This window comes from Callithrix jacchus, chromosome 2 (assembly GCF_049354715.1).
Source record: "Callithrix jacchus isolate 240 chromosome 2, calJac240_pri, whole genome shotgun sequence".
In the NCBI taxonomy this organism is placed as follows: Eukaryota; Metazoa; Chordata; class Mammalia; order Primates; family Cebidae; genus Callithrix; species Callithrix jacchus.
Genome location: NC_133503.1, coordinates 29,320,156 through 29,339,582, shown reverse-complemented (window position 1 = coordinate 29,339,582; position 19,427 = coordinate 29,320,156). Strand labels below are relative to the sequence as shown.

General features: G+C 37.4%; 1 protein-coding gene across 3 annotated transcripts in view; it reads right to left on the bottom strand.

The window, feature by feature from the left end:
* TENM2 (teneurin transmembrane protein 2) overlaps nucleotides 1-19,427 on the bottom strand; it is a 3,966,312-nt gene that overhangs the window by 1,792,241 nt on the left and 2,154,644 nt on the right. The gene's annotated exons all lie outside the window — the stretch shown is intronic.

The window sequence follows — 19,427 nt, the reverse complement described above, 5'->3', positions numbered from 1 at the left end:
GTTTCACCATGTTGGCCAGGCTGGTCTTGAACTCCTGATATCAGGTGTTCCACCCATCTTGCCCTCCCAAAATGCTGGGATTACAGATGTGAGCCATCACGCCTAACCTAATCTCTATTTTAAAAGCAACTTTATTCTAGGGCTGTGTACAGTGGCTCAGGCCTGTAATCCCAGCACTTTGAGAGGTTGAAGGCAGGCAGATCACTTGAGGCCAAGAGTTGGAAGACCAGCCTGGCCAACGTGACAAAACCCTGTCTCTACTAAGAAAAAAAAATATAAAAAATTAGCCAGGCGTGGAAGTGTGCACCTCTAATCCCAACTATGCAAGAGGCTGAGGCATGAGAGTTGCTTGAACCTGGGAGGTGGAGTTTGCAGTGAACCAAACTTGTGCCACTGCACTCCAGCTAGTGTGACAGAGCAAGACCTGGCTCAAAAAATGAAACAAAACAAAACAATGCTTATTCTATATCACCTTAGAGGCACTGTTTCTTTGGTTGAATCTGGTTCATACCCTTAGTTTCCTGAAATAGAGCAAAGGTCACCTAAGCAATCTCTTCATTTGTCCATCTCAACTCAAGCCTCACATCATTACTTTATCCATTGAAAGCATCTTATTATGTAGAACTCCCAGGAGAGTGTACTAAGAACTGCATAATAAATAAAAATGAATAAAATCACCATTGGTTGTGTGCTTATATAGGCATACCTCATTTCATTGCACTTCACTTTATAACACTTCACAGATACTGTGTGTTTTTTACAAACTAAATATTTGTGGCAACCCTGCATGGAGCAGATCTCTAGGCACCATTTTTCCCCAACAGCATGTGCTCACTTTGGGTCGCTGTTATATTTTTGTAATTTTTGCAACCTTTCAAGCTTTTTCATTACTATTATATCTGTTATGGTGATATGTGATCAGTGATCTTTGTGGTTACCATTGTAACTGTTTTGTGGATACCATGAACTGGACTCAGATAAGACAGTAAACTTAATAGATGAATGTTGAGTGTGTTCTGACCGATTCATTGGCCATTCAGCCACCTCTCTCCTTCTCCTCAGTCCTTGCTACTTCCTGAGATACAATAATGTTGAAATTAGGCCAATTAATAACCCTACAATGACTTCTAAGTGTTCAAGTGAAAGAAAGATTCTCTCATGTCTTTAAATAAAAAAACTAGAAATGATTAAGCTTAGTAAGGAAGGCATCTTGAAAACTGAGACAGGCTGAACATCAGGCCCTATGAGCCAAACAGTTAGGGAAAAGTTCTTGAAAGAAATCAAAAGTACTACTCTGGTGAACGCATGAATAATGAAAAAGCAAAACAGCCTCTTGCCAATATGGATGAATTTTAGTGGTCTGGATACAACAAACCAGACACATTTCCTTAAGCCAAAGCCTACTCCAAAGCAAAGCCTTAACTCTCTTCAATTCTATGAAGCCTGATGAGGAAGCTTCAGAAGAAAAGCTTGAAGCTAGCAGAGGTTGATTCATAAGGTTTAGGAAAGAAGCTGTCTCCGTAACATAAAAGTACAAGTTAAAGGAGCAAGCACTGATGTCGAAGCTGCGCAAGTTATCTAGAAGATCTAGCTAAGATAACTGGTGAAGGGAGCTACATAAAACAACAGATTTTCCATGTAGATTAAATGGCTTTATATTGGAAGGAGATGCCATCTAGGATTTTCATAGCTAGAGAGGAGAAGTCAATGACTGGCTCCAAAGCTTCAAAGGACAGGCTGACACTGTTGTTAGAGGTTAATATGGCTGGTGACTTGAAGTTGAAGCCAGTGCTTATGCAATGTTCTGAAAGTCCTAGGAAACTTAAGAATTAATAATCACTCATTTGTGCTCTATAAATGGAACAATAAAGTTTGGATGGCAGCACATCTGTTTATAAAATAGTTTACTGAATATTTAAAATATGCTATTGAGACCTACTGCTCAGAAAAAAAAGATTATTTCAAAATACTTCTGCTCATGGACAGGGCAGCTAGTCACCCAACAGTTCTGATGGAGATATAGAAGGAAATTAATGTTTTCATGCCTGCTAACACAAAATCTATTCTACAGCCCCTGGTTCAAGGAGTAATTTTGACTTTCAAGTCTTTTTATTTAAGAAATACATTATGTAAGGTATAGCTATCATTAATAGTGATTCTTCTGACCACTCTGATTCTGGGAAAAAAATGGAAAACCTTCTGGAAAGGATTTACCATTACAGATGGCTTTGAGAACATTCATGATTCATGGGAGGAAGTCAAAATATCAGCATTAACAAGAGTTTTGAAGAAGATGATTCTGATCCTCACAGCTGACTTTGAGGTTTCAAGACTTCAGTGGAGAAAGTAACTGCAGATGTGGCAGAAATAGCGTGAGAAGTAAAATTAGAAGGAAAGCCTAAAGATGTGACCGAATTGCTATCATCTCATGATAAAATATAAACAAATGGGAACTATTTCTTATGGATGAGCAAAGGAAGTAGTTTCTTGGGATGGAATCTATTGCTAGTAAACAATCTCTGAACATTGCTGAAATGAAATTAAGAGATTTCAAATATTACATAACTCAGTTGATAAAGCAGCAGCAGGATTTGACAAGTGAGTCCAATGCTGAAAGAAGATATACGCTGGTAAAAGGCTATCAAACACCATGACATGCCACAGAGAAATCTTTCTTAAAAGGAAGAGTCAATTAATGTAGCAAACCTCATAGTTGTCTTATTTTAGGAAATTGCCACAGACACGTCAGCCTTCAGCAACTACCAGTCAGTAGCTATCATCATCTAGGTAAGACCAGCACAAGGATAACAAATCACTGAAGGCTCTGATGACCATTGACAATTTTTAGAAATCTTTTTAATTAAGGTATGTGCAATATTTTTCTGATATAATGCCACTGTACTCTTAATAGACTACGATATGATATAAACATAAATTTTATATGCATTGGAAAACAAAAATAAAATTCATGAGACTTTCTTGTGATACCTACTTTATTATGGTGGTCCAGAACCAAGCCTCTGATATATTGAAGGTACGCCTGCATGTGAAAAATTTTGTGGCATACATTATCTCTAGAAACTCCTAATATCTCACATAGCTAGTTATCATCCCTCTTTCTACAGATGAGAAGCTGAGGGTCAGAGAGGTGAAGTCAACTGTCTATCTCACAGATAAGTAATGATGAAGCTGGAACTCAAATGCAGTTCTGTTAAAATCTCAAGTTCCTATATTCTAATTGCACCAAGCTGTCATCTTAGGAAAAAGAAGTAGCCCTCTTGTCCTCCAGAGGATATTTACTTTGTGACTGCCCAGAAATTAATTTAATCCCAGTATTTCATTCTTCCTTATTTAGGTCATAGAGTTATATATTTGAGGGGATACAGCAACTGGATATCTATTTTCATTTTAAGGCAGTCCTTCTGTTCTAGAAAACAGAATACCAATAATTCTTTATTTATACAACAAGATATATCACAAAACCCTCCACAGAAGAACTATTTAGTTGGTCTCAACATATAGCTGCTTTTACTTAATTTTTTTTATCTGCAGAATATTTTCCTATTCTACAAACATTTTACTGAATTCAACAGATTTTTTGATACACTTCTACATGTATGATCTCATTTAAGCTTTATAATAATGAACCTATGAAATATATAGAATTTGTATTATTCATGCTTGTTTTACAGATGCAGAGATTAAATTTGAAAAGATTAAATAAATTATCTCAAGTGGAATCTGTTCTTTTTAATCTACCTAGTTTCCTTTCTGCTTTAATCCTATAAGAGCACCCAGATTTTGCTTGAAGACTACCTACTTATAGTTTGCCCAGGGCTGGCTCCATCCATCATAATTAGCAATAGACATATTATCCAGGCCTGGAAAATCATCACATACCATGCACTCAATGACAATGATGTGTTTAAAATGGGCATGTATAACCCAGGCCAATTTATTCAGGGCTAATCCCAAAAGGAATACAATGAAGGAAGCACCCTCATTCCTAGAACTTGGAGCTAAAAAAAGAAAGTCTTTAGTTGCACAGGTCAACATAGAGTCATGAATAAGCTTGAAGTCAACGCAGAAGTAAGAAAACATAGGATGAAGAGAGAGAGGATTTCACATTACTTAAACAACAAGATCTAGCTACACTCAAAGCACCTATCTTGGAATTTCTCCATTCACATTTAAAATAGATTATCTCTCTTCCTCTCTTGCTCTCCCTCACCTTACCTCTCTCCCCTCCTCTCCTTTTATACTAAGCTTTGCAGTTCCAAGTCTTAAATAATACACAGTCAGTTAAGTTTCAAGACTCAACTGCAGAATGTGGAATTGGCTTTACTAATACTCAGCATATAAACATTTCTTTACTAAGCAAGCTCTTCAGTAAATGGCTCTTTTGTTCCTCCTTTGGTTGGGATCTACTTCCAACCTAAGCATTCATTGCTATATTGCTCCACCAGAGAAGGTTCTCACTTGAATATCCATTGGAAGAATTAATGCTTGTGGAACCTGACATTTTTCTAAGCCGTGTAATTGCATATGCAATATAAAGGATACCAATAAGGCAAGATCGATCTGAATGCTATATTTCTGTTGAAGAATCCACTTGGTAGCCGGGCGCGGTGGCTCAAGCCTGTAATACCAGCACTTTGGGAGGCCGAGGAGGGTGGATCACGAGGTCAAGAAATCGAGACCATCCTGGTCAACATGGTGAAACCCCATCTCTACTAAAAATACAAAAAATTAGCTGGGCATGGTGGCGTGTGCCTGTAATCCCAGCTACTCAGGAGGCTGCGGCAGGAGAATTGCCTGAATCCAGGAGGTGGAGGTTATGGTGAGCCGAGATCGCGCCATTGCACTCCAGCCTGGGTAACAAGAGCAAAACTCCGTCTCAAAAAAAAAAAAAAAAAAAAATCCACTTGGTTTATGTTATAATCAAAGCCTAGAGATTGAATTATAACACCAGTCATCAATGTCTCCCTTAGTCAATTAAACTCACTATGTTTAAGGAAGATTTATAAGCAAAAACAAGCATTTCTGAATTGTTTCTCCGTGGGATTTTCTTCTTTTTTGTTGTTCTTTTAAACTAGAGACTGAAAAATCCTTTACAGTACTACAGCAAGAATTTACGACATTATGATGAGAGAGAATTGAGAACATTTTTTGTCTGAATGATGAAGGAGAAGGCAATATGTAATTTATAGTAAAATAAAAGTGATACTGCATTATGCCGTAAAACTGTCAACTGGATTATCACAGAATAAGCTGTGCAATGTTTACTTGTATGTAGCTGATATTTTGAACAAGAGAGATTTGTAGAATGCAATTAGAAAACAACTTTATTTCACCCCTCATTGCTTGTTCATATCCTCTTCATGCAACTAGTTCTTCCTTTGTACCGAGAAAAATTCTTGCATAGCTCACATGGCTTAGTTCCTTAACCTTATCCAGTATACTAGACTTCAGTCAGTCGATCTCAGGCATAAAAATCATCTCCTTTTCATAATTACTTTGTTCATTCTCTTGTATTGATAAAAAATTCAGAAGATCATTCAAAGTTTTTCCTTTTGAACCCCTCCTCCAACCTGCTCAGTGCTTCTCTTAGAGAATCCTTTCTTTCAAACCCACTCCCCCTAACTCCTAGGAGATGTTCTCAATGTTCCTCTTACTTGGTGATGCCTCTCCTCCAGCTGGCTGTTTACCACTCCTCCTCACCATGTGCCCCCAGCCACTTCTGCTTGTCAGTTGCCACTGGGAAGATGTTCTCAGGAAAGTAGCATTAAGACAATATTCCTACTGTGGAGTGCCTATTAGTTACCTTTGACTTGCCTTTCAGGAGAAGGAGGCTGCTTCCGAATGCAACCCTGTTCTCTGCTGGCATGAGGCATTTTGGACAGCCTCTGCTGTAGCCTTTTGGTCCAGGGTTAGACCATATCATTAATTCCAGGATTTCTATCTCCTGGGTCTACATGAGTCTCCCTGCAGCCTTTCTAACTAGGTTTGAGGTGAAAAGAAATACATCAATCCACCCTCCAACATAAGTAAGTCTTCCAAGAAATTCTTTTTCAACCATCGGCCCCTCCAGATTAAAAGTTGTTGTAAGATTGGCAGAACTCGTTTGAGCTGCTTCTTTCTTTGCAAGTCCTGTTTGTATGGTCTACCTCCTCCTTTCAGAATCTGCAGAGCGGTTAACTTACTTTGTTAACACTTTGCCTAAACTTGAGTTACATTAAACAGCCCATTGATGTGAATCTTTTCCACTCAAAGCAGTTTCACTACATATCAAAGCATCTTCCATTCTAAAAATTATATTTTATAGTTAAGTCAACCTATGGTTGTCTATGCATGCACAATTAGGAATAAATAAAGAATGATTCTGATCAAACTTGTATAAGTTTAATGTTTAGATTTAGTTTTAAATCAACTGTTTGCCAACTGCATGCCGAGTAGAATTATGTAACTCTGAAGGAATAAATGAACTAACCAGTTGCAGAATGAGAGGAAATTTTCCTTGGGAACAATTCTCATGAAATAGGTGCCTGTCAGCATGCTCAGCATGGAGGCACTCTGCCACTAACCCCAGGAGAATAGATCTTGAAAAGGTTCCTTTGTTTTTTCCCTGACTGGATGTAAGCTGAAAAGTTTGTTGAGATTTTAGTTTTAGGGATAAGGAAGTCGCTGGGGACTCCTGGTTACTGTATCAAGAAGAACATCAACATACCTAGTTACAACAGCACAGCGGTTCTCAACCAGGGATGGTTTTGTGCCTGCTCCCCCAGGGGAGACATTTGGCAATATCTGGAGGCATTTTGGGTTATCACAACTGGGGGAGAGGAGGGCTCTTGGCATCTAGTGGGTAGAAGCTAGGGATATTGCTAAATATTCTACAATGCGAGGGACAGACACTACAACAAAGAATTCTTTGGTCTAAAATGTCAACAATGTTGTGGATGAGAAACTCTGCTTTACATGAAGAGGAATTCATAAATTATCAAGAAAGGATAATGAATATAAAAACTGTAGTTTTCAACCCAAAACTTGTAACCACTTTCCTTTCCTTTATTCATTCTATTCAGAAAGAACTTTACAAAGTGTCCCTGATCTCCTAATAAGAAAGGAAATTCAAGGGAATCTTGAGCTCTCTCCAGCCAATCAGTTTTAAAGTAGAACCCTAGCACGCTGATCTTCAAACTGTTTAATTATGTATTCTCTGAAAGAATTTTGAAAAATCACATATGTCTTTACACATTTTAAATTTGATATCTACATTTTAAATTATCATTTGTTCAAAGAGTAACAAGTGATGAGTTTCGCAGCAGTGAGATACATTACATGTGTTCTTCAAATATAGATTTTTGTCAAAAGTTTACAGCTTCAGATTTAGTTCGTTCAACTTACAGAAAATGCCCACTGAAGAAGCTAATTGGCAATGCTAACTCTCATTGTCAAACTAGTACTTCACATCAAATGTACCTTCAATCAGAAAACATGTTTGACTTCAGTTTTTAATTAAAGAAAATGATAATGTGCATCCCTGTGACAACTCTCTCCCTTACTAATTTTCATTTAGGCTAAGTCAAGAAAGGGAAGGAACACAGTTCATTTACCACTAGAACATAAGCTCTGAAAGGGCAGGGATTTTTAGCTGTTGCTCACTGATATATTTTCCACACAATAAGAACATAGTAGGTGCTTAATATTTGAAGTATTTTGTGAATACTGAATGGAAAAGAAGATGACAGATAATAGATATTTATATCTGACAGATAGATATAAACAGACAATGAGCTCTACCATGAGTGTGTAGCCGGGATAAATGGCATCTCTCATCACTTCATGGAATCTGTGTCTTTTCAAATTATCCCTGGAAATCTTCTCAACCTGGGGCAAAGCATCATATAATGGGATTTCAATTGTGTGAGTCTACCTTTTTTTCCTAGTACAGTAACAGATGAAGCCTGTCCAAGGGGAGCTGGGGAAGAAACTCGTGGGCAACAGACAGGTACTTACCAAGGCAGTTTTGGAAAGAAAAACATCAAAGGAAATGAATAGCTTGAAAGCTGCACATGCCTATTGTCTCAGTACGTTTTTTGCTACTATCACAGAATGGATAATTACTAATGACTAGAAATTTATTTCTCACAGTTCTGGAGGCTGCGAAGTCCAAGATCAAGGTGCCAGCAGGTTGGAGCCCTATCTCTCTTCTTCCGGCATAGCACCTTGAACACTGCCTCCTGTGTTCAACAGGAACGGAGGAAGGAATGCTATGTCCTCACACAACGGAAGAGTGGGAGAGAGAGAACATGTTCCTGCAAGCCCTTTGTAAAGCAGCATTAATCCACTCATATGGGTAGATCTCTCATGACCTTAACACCTCCCTGTAGGCCCCACCCTCCAACACTGCTGCATTAAGGATTAAGTTTCCAACACATGAATTTTCAGAGACACATGAAAACCATACCACCGAGGTAATGCCTGGGCAATTTTCTTAGGCCACCAATTTTGAAACCAGGCCACCAAGGACTGGGGAACATACTAATAAGGAAAGCAAAGCAGGCCAATGATCCTGGAGAGCAAAAAGTGGCATTCGAATTAAAGACTGGGTCAGATCTGTGATCTAACAAGAAGACAATCTGTAGCCATAAAGGCACAAGGAGGACATGTCCATAGAATGGAGAGCCTAATGAAATTGTGCAGGCAAGATGGAGTGAGATATATATTGGGAAAGGCAGCCTCATTCACATAATTTTTTGACCCCTTCTCAGACGCATTAAGAATGAGCCTTGGCCTGGCATTGGAACTCATACCAGTGATCCCAGCACTTTGTGAGGCCAACGCAGGAGGATCCTGGGAGGAGTTTCAGACCAGCCTGGGCAATATAGTGAAATCCAGTCTCACATTTTTTTAAAAAGTAAAAACTTAAATTTAAAAAATGAATGGGTCTTAATCTGGAGCACTTCCTTACTGAGAGATAGATTCCTCACAGTTTGTGCTAGGCTTAAATTAAACTTTGTGTTGAGATACCTTTCCCTGTGCCAGACTCAATTTGTACTCCTTTGTTCTGCTTAAGTTTGTATATTATATGGCACCTGGCCAATGCCATTATTATCTGTCCCCTTTGGGGAGAACTGGTCCTGCTGCTACAGTACAAGGGGGTACCTCGCATTGGCTCCTGGGAGGGACCCACTGGCCTCGTCCAGACATTACATGGGTGGTATGGTTTGCATGTGTCTCCAAAAATTCATGTGTTGGAAACTTCATCCCCAATGCAGCAGTGTTGAGAGGCAGGGCCTACAGGAAGATGTTTAGGTCATGAGGGATCTGCCCATATGAGCGGATAAATGGCGCTATGAAAAGGGCTTATAGAACCAGGTTCTCTCTCTTCTATTCTTCTGCTGTGTGAGGACATAGCATTCCTTCCTCTGTTCCATTGAACACAGGCCGTAGTGTTCAAGGTGCTGTTAGAAGAAGAGAGATCAGGCCCTAACCTGCTGGCATCTTGATCTTGGACTTCCCAGCCTCCAGAACTGAGAAAAATATTTCTAGTCATTATAAATTACCCATTCTGTGATAGCAATGGACTGATGCCCACTACTGAAGCTGATCTCACTCAGTTTCTTCTCCATGTGGATAAAACGTTGTTTCACCCAGTGCTTCACTGTATTGTTTTATTTGATGATGCCGATACCAAGATGCAGTGGACAGAAATGCTCAGCCTTCTATTCCTGATGTCAGGAAACACACACCACTTGCGCGGTGGTATAACATGGCCCTCTATGTCACCTTAATTATTTTATTTTTTCCTTATAGAATTCGTCTTTGATATTATATTAAAGATTTATATGCTTATCTGTTCTCTTTCACCAAGTAATGTGAAGGTGGACATTTTTCAGTGGTTTTTTTTTTTCACAGCTATATCCCCAGTGCCTGAGAAAGTGACAGGCACATAGAAGGTGCTCAATCAATATGCATTCAGTCCTGTTACTCAATATAATACTTTGGAAATAGTTGCAGACCAGGCTTGAGGAAGCAAAATGGGCCTCTGTCTGGCCCAGCTGCGCCTGGGGCTGTTTTGAACACCTTGGAGTTTTGATTTCATTACTTCCTACATTAGAAGGTGGGAGCTGACAGTCACTAAGATCCCTTCCAGTTATGCTTTCTATTTCTCATCATGAGTGGTTATCTGAAGGGATTCCTAGGTGTTCATGCATGTGTGTTTCGTTGTGTATAGGCACATGCATGTATTTGTGTGTGTGTGTGTGTTTTGAAGGGGAAAATTCAGAAAAAGAGGAGAATGTGCATTTTTAAAATTAGGATGGTATTAGAGGCATTAAGGATAGAAGACAAAAGGGAAAGAAAGAGGTGTAGGTAAAATGCTTGACTTGGTTAGTAGAAGAGTGAAGATCTGCCATGAAGAGAAACAGAGGATGGGGGACCTTGTAAAAGAAGCAGCTTCTGCACAGTGGGAATATGGAAGACCTCCACATGCTATATAGCTTTTATATTACTATTATTAAGGTTATTTTCAGTACATAGTTACCCTCTGATAATAACAATGTTTAAAATATTTTCACCAAGAAGCTTTATTTTGGAAAAAATAAATGTAATTTTTACCCTTTGTGTTTTCACAAAAAGAGGAGCTATTTTTTGAGAAGTATCATTGAATGTAAAAGCAGACTCGTTTAAGTCATTTTAAATGTTAAAAAGAAATAAATGCCATCAATTAATCTTTGTGGGGAAGATAGTTCGTAAAAACAGAAATCATCAGTGGATAAAATAACAACCAAAAATCTTCAAGAATCCAAGAAATTATCTTCGTACTTGGTGCCATACATAATTGATAATCATAATTCTACAAAATATTGGCAATTATATTTCAGTGATATACAAACATTTTGTCACTTTATTCCTTTAGTAAGTCCATGACGCGGGCACCATTAGTTTCTTACTAAGTAGGTAAAGAAACTGAAGCTTGGGAAAGGTCAGTAACCTCTAAGTTCATATAATTTAATAAGATCCACTCAGAGCACTTGAGAGATGACGTGTTGCTATAAAGAAATTCTGTATTGCTATAAAGGAATACCTGAGATCAGGTAATTTATAACAAAAAGAGGTTTCTTTGGCTCACGATTCTGCAGGCTGTACAGGACACATAATACTGGCATCTGCTTCCTGTGAGAACCCCAGGAAGCTTAAAATCATGGCAGAAGTCCATGTGTATAATATGGTGACAAAGGGAGTGAGAGAGAGGGGGAGGCGGTGCCGGGCTCTTTTAAACAACCAGATCTTGCGGGATCTCATAGAGTGAGAAGTCACTCATTACCATGAGGACAGCATGAAGCCATTCATGAGGGTCCAGCCCCATGACCCAAACAACCCTTCTGACCCCCTCCCCAGGCCCACCTCTAACATTGCAGGTCACATTTTAACATGAGATTTGGAGGGAACAAAACATCCAAACCATATTATATGCCTTTTACATAGAGTTGTATCTAAACACTTAATCAAATTTACTGTAATTCATCATAGGTTTTGTTGTCTAGGCATAGCAAGCTTCCTCTTGGAAGATCCCATTTTGGGTGCCAAAAAACTAAGAATGGTTTAAGCCAGGCAAACTCCTTGACTGAAAGTAAATTACAACCATTGTTTGCCTGCTCACTTTTACCTTTAATGTACATGTGTGTTAGATTGCAGGGATGAAGGCCTTGTCAATCACAGGTATACTTAAAAAAATCAATCCAAAAGTAAAAAGAAGTTCGAAAAACATTCTACAGTAGTAACATGAGCTAGCCCAAAATGTCTAGTTTCTATTCAATTGCCTTTCAAAAGTTTGAAAGCTGCTTGTTAACTGTGTGGTTTTTTAAATATCAGATTTTAAGGTGTTTCTTATTACTAAGTAACATGATGGAGTTGAGTGTTTTATTGAGATGTTAGTAGGAAAAATGTATTTTGATATTTGTTATCAGTAGGAAATAATTAACATAATCATGATATCTACTAACATTTTAGACAGTATCGTTTATTCTATTAGTGGTGCTAACATTTTATTCATAAAAGGACATGCATAGACACAACTGCTACAGAACTTTAATAATGTTTTATGTTTGATTAGTTAACATTATCTTCTCCATTCCACGATTTTTCCTTCTTTTCCCTAACATGGAGACGTTTCATTTGGGTGGTCTTCTGTCTGCTTTATATAGATGTGAAAATATTATGTGGGGAGAAACATATACATCTATTTTCTACAGAATTCTAGCAAAGTACTTGGCTTCCGTTGTGTACAAGCTTAATCAATGCTGAAATGTGTGTGGCTCAATTTCCGTATGGAACAGACTCTGTCTACTAGACAGTTAAAAAGAAATCCTAAATTTAATTTGCATCTCAGAGAACATTGAAGTCTTATACCAGTACTTCCAGAAACCCTTCCCTTCCCTTTCTACTTCTTTCTTACCCTACATCTGCTTTAAAGTCTTTCAGACCCTGAATTCTCAAACTCTCTTCTCCCAACTGAAGTCTGTTGACATTTTTTTCCTTCTCTTTTCTCTCCTTTGTAAATAAAACTTATCTTTTGAGATTCATCTGCCTTCTCTCTGATCATGCTTCTGAAGTCCTGCTTACACGCCCTGTATTTTCCTGTTTCATGACAAAAGATTCTGGAAACACACTGGCAAACGCTTTGCCTTTTGTGAAGGGTGGGGCCAGTAAGAGGAGAGGGGAAGATAGATGATCATCAAACAATCCTACATCCTATTTCCCTGTACCAATGGTAAGTGCAGGGGCACCCAAACTTTCCCTCTAAGTTACTCTTGATCTTGCAGCTGCAATGAATGCCCACCTCTAGCTCTTCCAAACCTCCCTGAACCAGTCTCATTGTGTCCCCTCAGATATACCAGGACTATCTAGGCAGCATGCATTCCTTAAAGGTGTGACTCAGCTCTATAGTGTCCCCAAGAAATAGCACCATGTGGCCATCCATGCCCCCTTGCATGTCTGAATATCAGTTTTTCAGAGCCCCACTTCCAATCTCCCCAGTTCTGATAACCCCAGCCACTTTCTTGGTTTCCCCAGTTCAGAAAGTATTAGCTGTCTCCTGCCATTACTTTGGACTGCCTCGGTGGCCCTTTTGCATAGATTTGGCTCTTTAACACCTGCATAGTCAATTCTTTATACGTAGTTTCTTCTGTAGAAATACACATCTAGAGTAGTTTCTGGTTTCTTCACTGGAGCTGGACTAACAAAGGGCTAGAGTGTGCTGAAAATATAAATCACATGACTATGACCCATTAAAGATTCGCACTATGCACATACTGTATGTGCTGATTTGGAATTCAAGGAAGAATCTGGGGAATTACTGTGGAGGAGTCATATAACCCTGAGTCCAGATGAAGGTGGTTTATATTATTTAGTAGATTTACCATATATTTCTCAATATATACTTGATTATATATTTCATATATATCTGAATTTACTATATATTTGTATATCTTAAGGGTGTTCCTAAGATAATATTGTACTATAATTCAGTAAATAATACTTACAAATTATTGAAATATATCACATTTCATGCAAAAACGTATAACTTGTCTATCTGTCTCTGTAACTGAGTTTTAGTAGCTCTCAAGAAATGGCAAAATTTCTTTATATGTCTGCATCTCATAGAGGACCACTAATGAGGCACTCTGCAAATTTACTTATAAACTCCATAACATCTAAAACTATATTGTTTTGCCCTTTGTCTCTAAGAAAACGAGTATTTTTCTGGCAAATGCTTCTCCTTTTACAAGTGTTTTGCTAATGTGATACTTTATGTTTGGATAGAGTCTTATTATGTACAAAGTACTTTTGTATCTCTTATCATCCATAATTCATACCACAAACACATAAATCAGATACTTCTTCCATTTTCTTTTAGAGAATCTAAGACTTAGAAAGATTCAAGAATTTACTCAAGTCTCTAGATTCAGAGGTAGAACCAGACATGATACTTAAAAATCTCAGAACTTTTCATCCAAGTACTAGTTTACTTCGCTTCACTGTTCGTTAACTCGATTCTTTCACAGGAAGTGTGCTGTCAAACACGAGAATCTCATGATGGCCCAGCTATGTTGAAAATCCCCCTATTTACAATATTTTTCAAACATTACCACACTTATTATATGGCTTATTTTGTAAAAACTGCATTTAAAAGGTTTATGAGAGATAGGACTCTAAGAAACCAAATGGAAGGGATAATTACCTTCAGGGGTATTTATTATTAAAAGGTATAATGAGAGGTACTATGAGAGTAGATTAAACTATTAGGAAACCTGCCGCAAGTGACTTAGTAATTTGAAAGATCATTTATCATTTTCAATCACGACTTTCAGTTCACTTTTCTGGGTGATTTTTCAAAATACTCTAAAAATTCTCTTTTTTGATGGCTAAATATGTAAATTGTTCTTATTTATATGTAGAGAAAATTAAAGTACATTTGATAATTAATCTAGTTACATACATGCCCTCTGTATTTATTACATCTTTACAATTCATCATCATAAAGTCATCGGATACTTAATTCTTATCTGTTCTCGTGACCTGAATTTAATTTTCTCTTGGCCTTTTTTAACTCGCGAAAAAAATCATTATAATCTATTAGCAAGTCTTGGTCAAAAAGTAAACTAAAAATAAGATATAATTTTAATCTACTGATAGTGAGTTACATATATTCTTAATGTCTATACATACACACAAGTTGTCGACAGAAGCTGCTACTTTCCTACTCAGTATCAATTTCCTGCTGCTCCCATATTGGGGAGAGCCTCTTTGCTAGAAGTAGCATGATATCACACCTTACTAATTTTTTTATTTCTTGTAGCGATTGGGTTTTGCCATATTGCCCAGGCTGGTCTTGAACTCCTGGGCTCAAGCTATTCTCCAGCTATTCTCAGCCTTCAAACTTTACACCTCATGTCTAGGCACAGTATATCTTTAAGCATGTGCGAATTGATTGCACATGTGATTGCATGTGCACTTGCATCCACCTTTTAGTCCCAAGATGTGCTAGGGTCCTTCTTTTGTATGTCCTTTTAAGCAAAATGTTCTTATTCCTGGTTCACTACACAGCAACCTTGGTAGAGAAAATGTAAAAAGGAAAAGATAATATAAATAGAAAAATTATATTTCCGAAGTAGGTGGCACATTTATGTGAGAAATTATTGACAGGAAGTGTTTTGGGGATGCTTGTTGTTGGGTAGGGCCAAAAGATTAGGGCTGGCTAATGTGTTATGAGCTGAAGCGAGTTGTTGGCTGAGAATTTAGTTACCTGTTCAAGATCATCAAAAGTGCACTCTCTCTGCTCTTTGGATCGTAACCAACGATTTTCAAAATGCTGCTTGCTTAGTCACTTGGATCCCTAAGTGACTATCGTGTACAAAGACCCACTTCCATGCTGGTCTTCAATGAATGTGTAGTATGACCAAGAAACAAGTCTTTATTGGTTTAAGCTGCTGAGATTTTAGAGTTGGTTGCCACTATAGCATAACTTAGACTATTGTGATTATATATAATATATTTAGCCACATGGTCTACATGGTTTGTATTCTAAATTATACACACCTTGAACACAGTATTGACTATGACCCCATTATATAATGATGAAATAAATGTATTATTGAAAGGAAATAACACACATATATTTTGCATTATGAGAAACCCAGATGATATCCAAAAGCACATGAGCATATACACGCAGACACAAACATTTGTAAAAAACCCAACTTGAATCCTACTACACAGAAATAGCTTTCATTAGAGTTATGTAAATGTAATTTCAGACATTTCTTTATACACATATACAAATAGAAAGCTAAACACATAGGTATACAGAAATTAATAATTTTTTAAAATGATACTGCAGAAAGAATTACATATAAATTTACTTGATCATGAAGCAAGAGAGTGAAATTGAAATAAAATTAAAAACAAATTATTGACATTTAAGAAAAAGGTTTTTTTCACCAGAAATTCTAGTTCTTTTCTGAACTCATTAAATATATTTGATAATAGTAAAGAATTACTAATTTTTAAGCATGATAATGGTGTATATGTTTATGCTAACCAAAAGGGTTTTTATGACTTAAGAGTTACACACTGAAATTAATGCTTAAATTATAGCATTTCTGCTATCACTCAACTTAATCCAAAAAGGGGTATAGATTAAAAAGTAGATGAAGTGAAATTGGTTAGAGGAGACTGTTTCAGCCCTGGGTCATGGGTATGGGTGGCTTCATTATAATTATCTACTTACATGTATGTTTGCAATTGTCTGTAATTTCAAACTAAAATAGAAAAAATGTCTGGACACGGTGGCTCATGCCTGTAATCCCAGCACTTTGGGAGGTAGAAGTAGGCAAATTACCTGAGGCCAGGGGTTGAAGAGCAGCCTGGTCAACATGGTGAAACCCCATCTCTATTAAAAATACAAAAATTAGCCAGGTGTGGTGGTTGGTGCCTATAATCCCAGCTACTCAGGAGGCTGAGACAAGAGAATTGCTGGAACCTGGGAGGCAGATGTTGCAGTCAGCCGAGATCACGCCACTGCACTGTCGTCTCAGCAACAGGGCAAGACTTGGTCTCAAAAAGAGAAAAGAGATTCTATTTTATGAAATGTAAGCCCATTTAAAACAACCTGGGCACCCCCACTAAAGAGTCTCTTTTGAACAAATGTTTGACAGTCAGGCTGAAAGGTAAGATAAAGAGTTTGAGAAAGTGGACAAACGTCCACCAGGAATTGGTATGACGGTGCTGAAACTGATGTCACTCGATACTGCAGCTCTCTACATTTCCAAAAGTGAGTGGTGATGCTCCAAACCCAATTATCCTGGCTCCTGTTCTGCTGGCTGACCACTGGATTGATGGTAGAGCAAAGGTAACAAAATCAAACAAAACTGGGATTTCATGTTAAAGGGATTTCTCTCTGCCTTTGTGATAAGGTATATTATCATCATTATAAAATATTTTATCTAAGTGAGGCATTTTATATTAACTATAAAATACATTATAAAGTGCTAACCTTGAGAAGAATAACCCTAATTAATTATAGTTCCCAATAATTAATTCACTCTTTAAAAATTTTTATTCAATTATCATTCTTCCTAGCTGGTTTCCACCAGTAATCATTCATGTTCAGTAAGAATAAAATGTGCAGAAATGGACCTAATTTTGCAACCTGAATATAGTGCTACTAATTATAAAAGTAAACTATATAAAATGTCAAAAATAATTTGATGGATATTTTTCCTGTGACAACTTAAGAAATAGGTTCAACTTAAATGTATTGCTTTTAAATTTCTTCATGTATACTCTTATCTATGCATACATCTCTCAGGATCTGCTAGGAAATAAGCTCTCTGTAACTTCGGGGTTTTTAAATAATCCCCCAAATAAGAAATATTTTAAAAATACATATGCAGATTCTACAGGCAGCTGAATTCTACCAGGCATTCAAAGAAGAATTGGTACCAATCCGACAGACATTATTTTACAAGATAGAGAAAGAGGAAATCCTTCCTAAATCATTCTATGAAGCCAGTATCACCCTAACACCTAAACCAGGAAAAGACATGACCAAAAAAGAAAACTACAGATTAATATCCCTAAAGAACATATGTGAAAAAATTTTAAACACAATACTAGCTAACTGCATCCAACAACATATTAAAAAGATAAGCCACCATGATCAAGTGGACTTCATATCAGGAATGCAAGGAAGGTTTAACATACACGAGTCAATAAATGTGATACACCACATAAACAGAATTGAAAACAAAAACCACATGGTCATCTCAATAGACTAAGAAAAAGCAATTGGCAAAATCCAGCAACGCTTTATGATTAAAACTCTCAACCCGGCATGGTGGCTCATGCCTGCATTCCCATTACTTCGAGAGGCCAAGGTGGGCGGATCACCTGAGGTCAGGAGTTGGGCCTGGCCAACACAATGAAATCCTATCTCTACTAAAAATACACACACACACACACACACACACACACACACACACACACACACACAAATTAGCTGAGACTGGTGGTAGGTGCCTGTAATCCCAGCTACTTAGGAGACTGAGGCAGAAGAATAGCTTGAACCTGGGAGATGGAGATTGCAGTGAGCTGAGATTGCAGCACTATTTGCCTGGCAAACAGAGTAAGACTCTGTCTCAAAATAAGTAAATAAGTAAAACTCTCAGCAAAATTGGCATAAAAGGGACATACCTCAATATAATAAAAGCCATCTATGACAAACCCGCAGCCAACATAATATTGAATGGGGAAAAGTGAAAGCATTCCCTCTGAGAACTGGAATGAGACAAGAATGCCCAGTCTCACCACTTCTCTTCAACATAGTACTGGAAGTCCTAGCCAGGGCAATCAGACAAGAGAAGGAAATAAAGGGCATCCAAATTGGTAAAGAGAAAGTCAAAGTCAGATCATTGCTGTTTGCTGATGATATGATTATATACCTAGAAAACCCTAAAGACTCCTCTGAAAAGCTTCTAGAACTGATAAAAGAATTCGGCAAACTTTCTGGATACAAAATTATATACCAACAATGATCAAGCTGAGAATCAAATCAAGAACTCAACCCCCTTTACAATAGCTGAAAAAAATACTTAGGAATATACCTAACCAAGGAGGTGAAACACCTCCACAAGGAAAACTATAAAACATTCATAAATGAAACCATAGATGACACAAAAAAATAGAAACACATCCCAAGCTCATGGATGGCTAACATCAATATTGTGAAAATGACCATACTGCCAAAAGTAATCTATAAATTTAATGCAACTTTCATCAAAATACTACCATGATTCTTCACATAATTTTTTTAAAATCCTAAAATTTATATGGAACCAATAAAAGAGCCCACATAGCCAAAGCAAAACTAAGGGAGAAGAACAAATCTGGAGGCATCACATTGTTTTCAAACTCTACTATAAGGCCATAGTCACCAACAGCATGGTACTGGTATGAAAATAGGCACATAGACCAATGGAACAGAATAGAGAACCCAGAAATAAACCTATATACTTATAGCCAACTGATCTTTGGCAAAGTGAACAAAAACAAGGTACGGAAAGGAGACCCTTTTCAACAAATGGTGCTGGGATAACTGGTATGTGGGAGAATGAAGCTGGATCCTCATTTCTCGCCTTACACAAAAGTCAACTCAAGATGAATGAAGGACTTAAATCTAACCTGAATCTATAAAAATTCTAGAAGATAACATCAAAAAAACCCTTCTAAACATTGGCTTAGGCAAGGATTTCATGACCAAGAACCCAAAAGCAAATGAAATAAAAACAAAGATAAATAAATGGGACTTAATTAAACTAAAGAGCTTTTGTATAGAAAAAGGAACAGTCAGAAGACTAAACAGA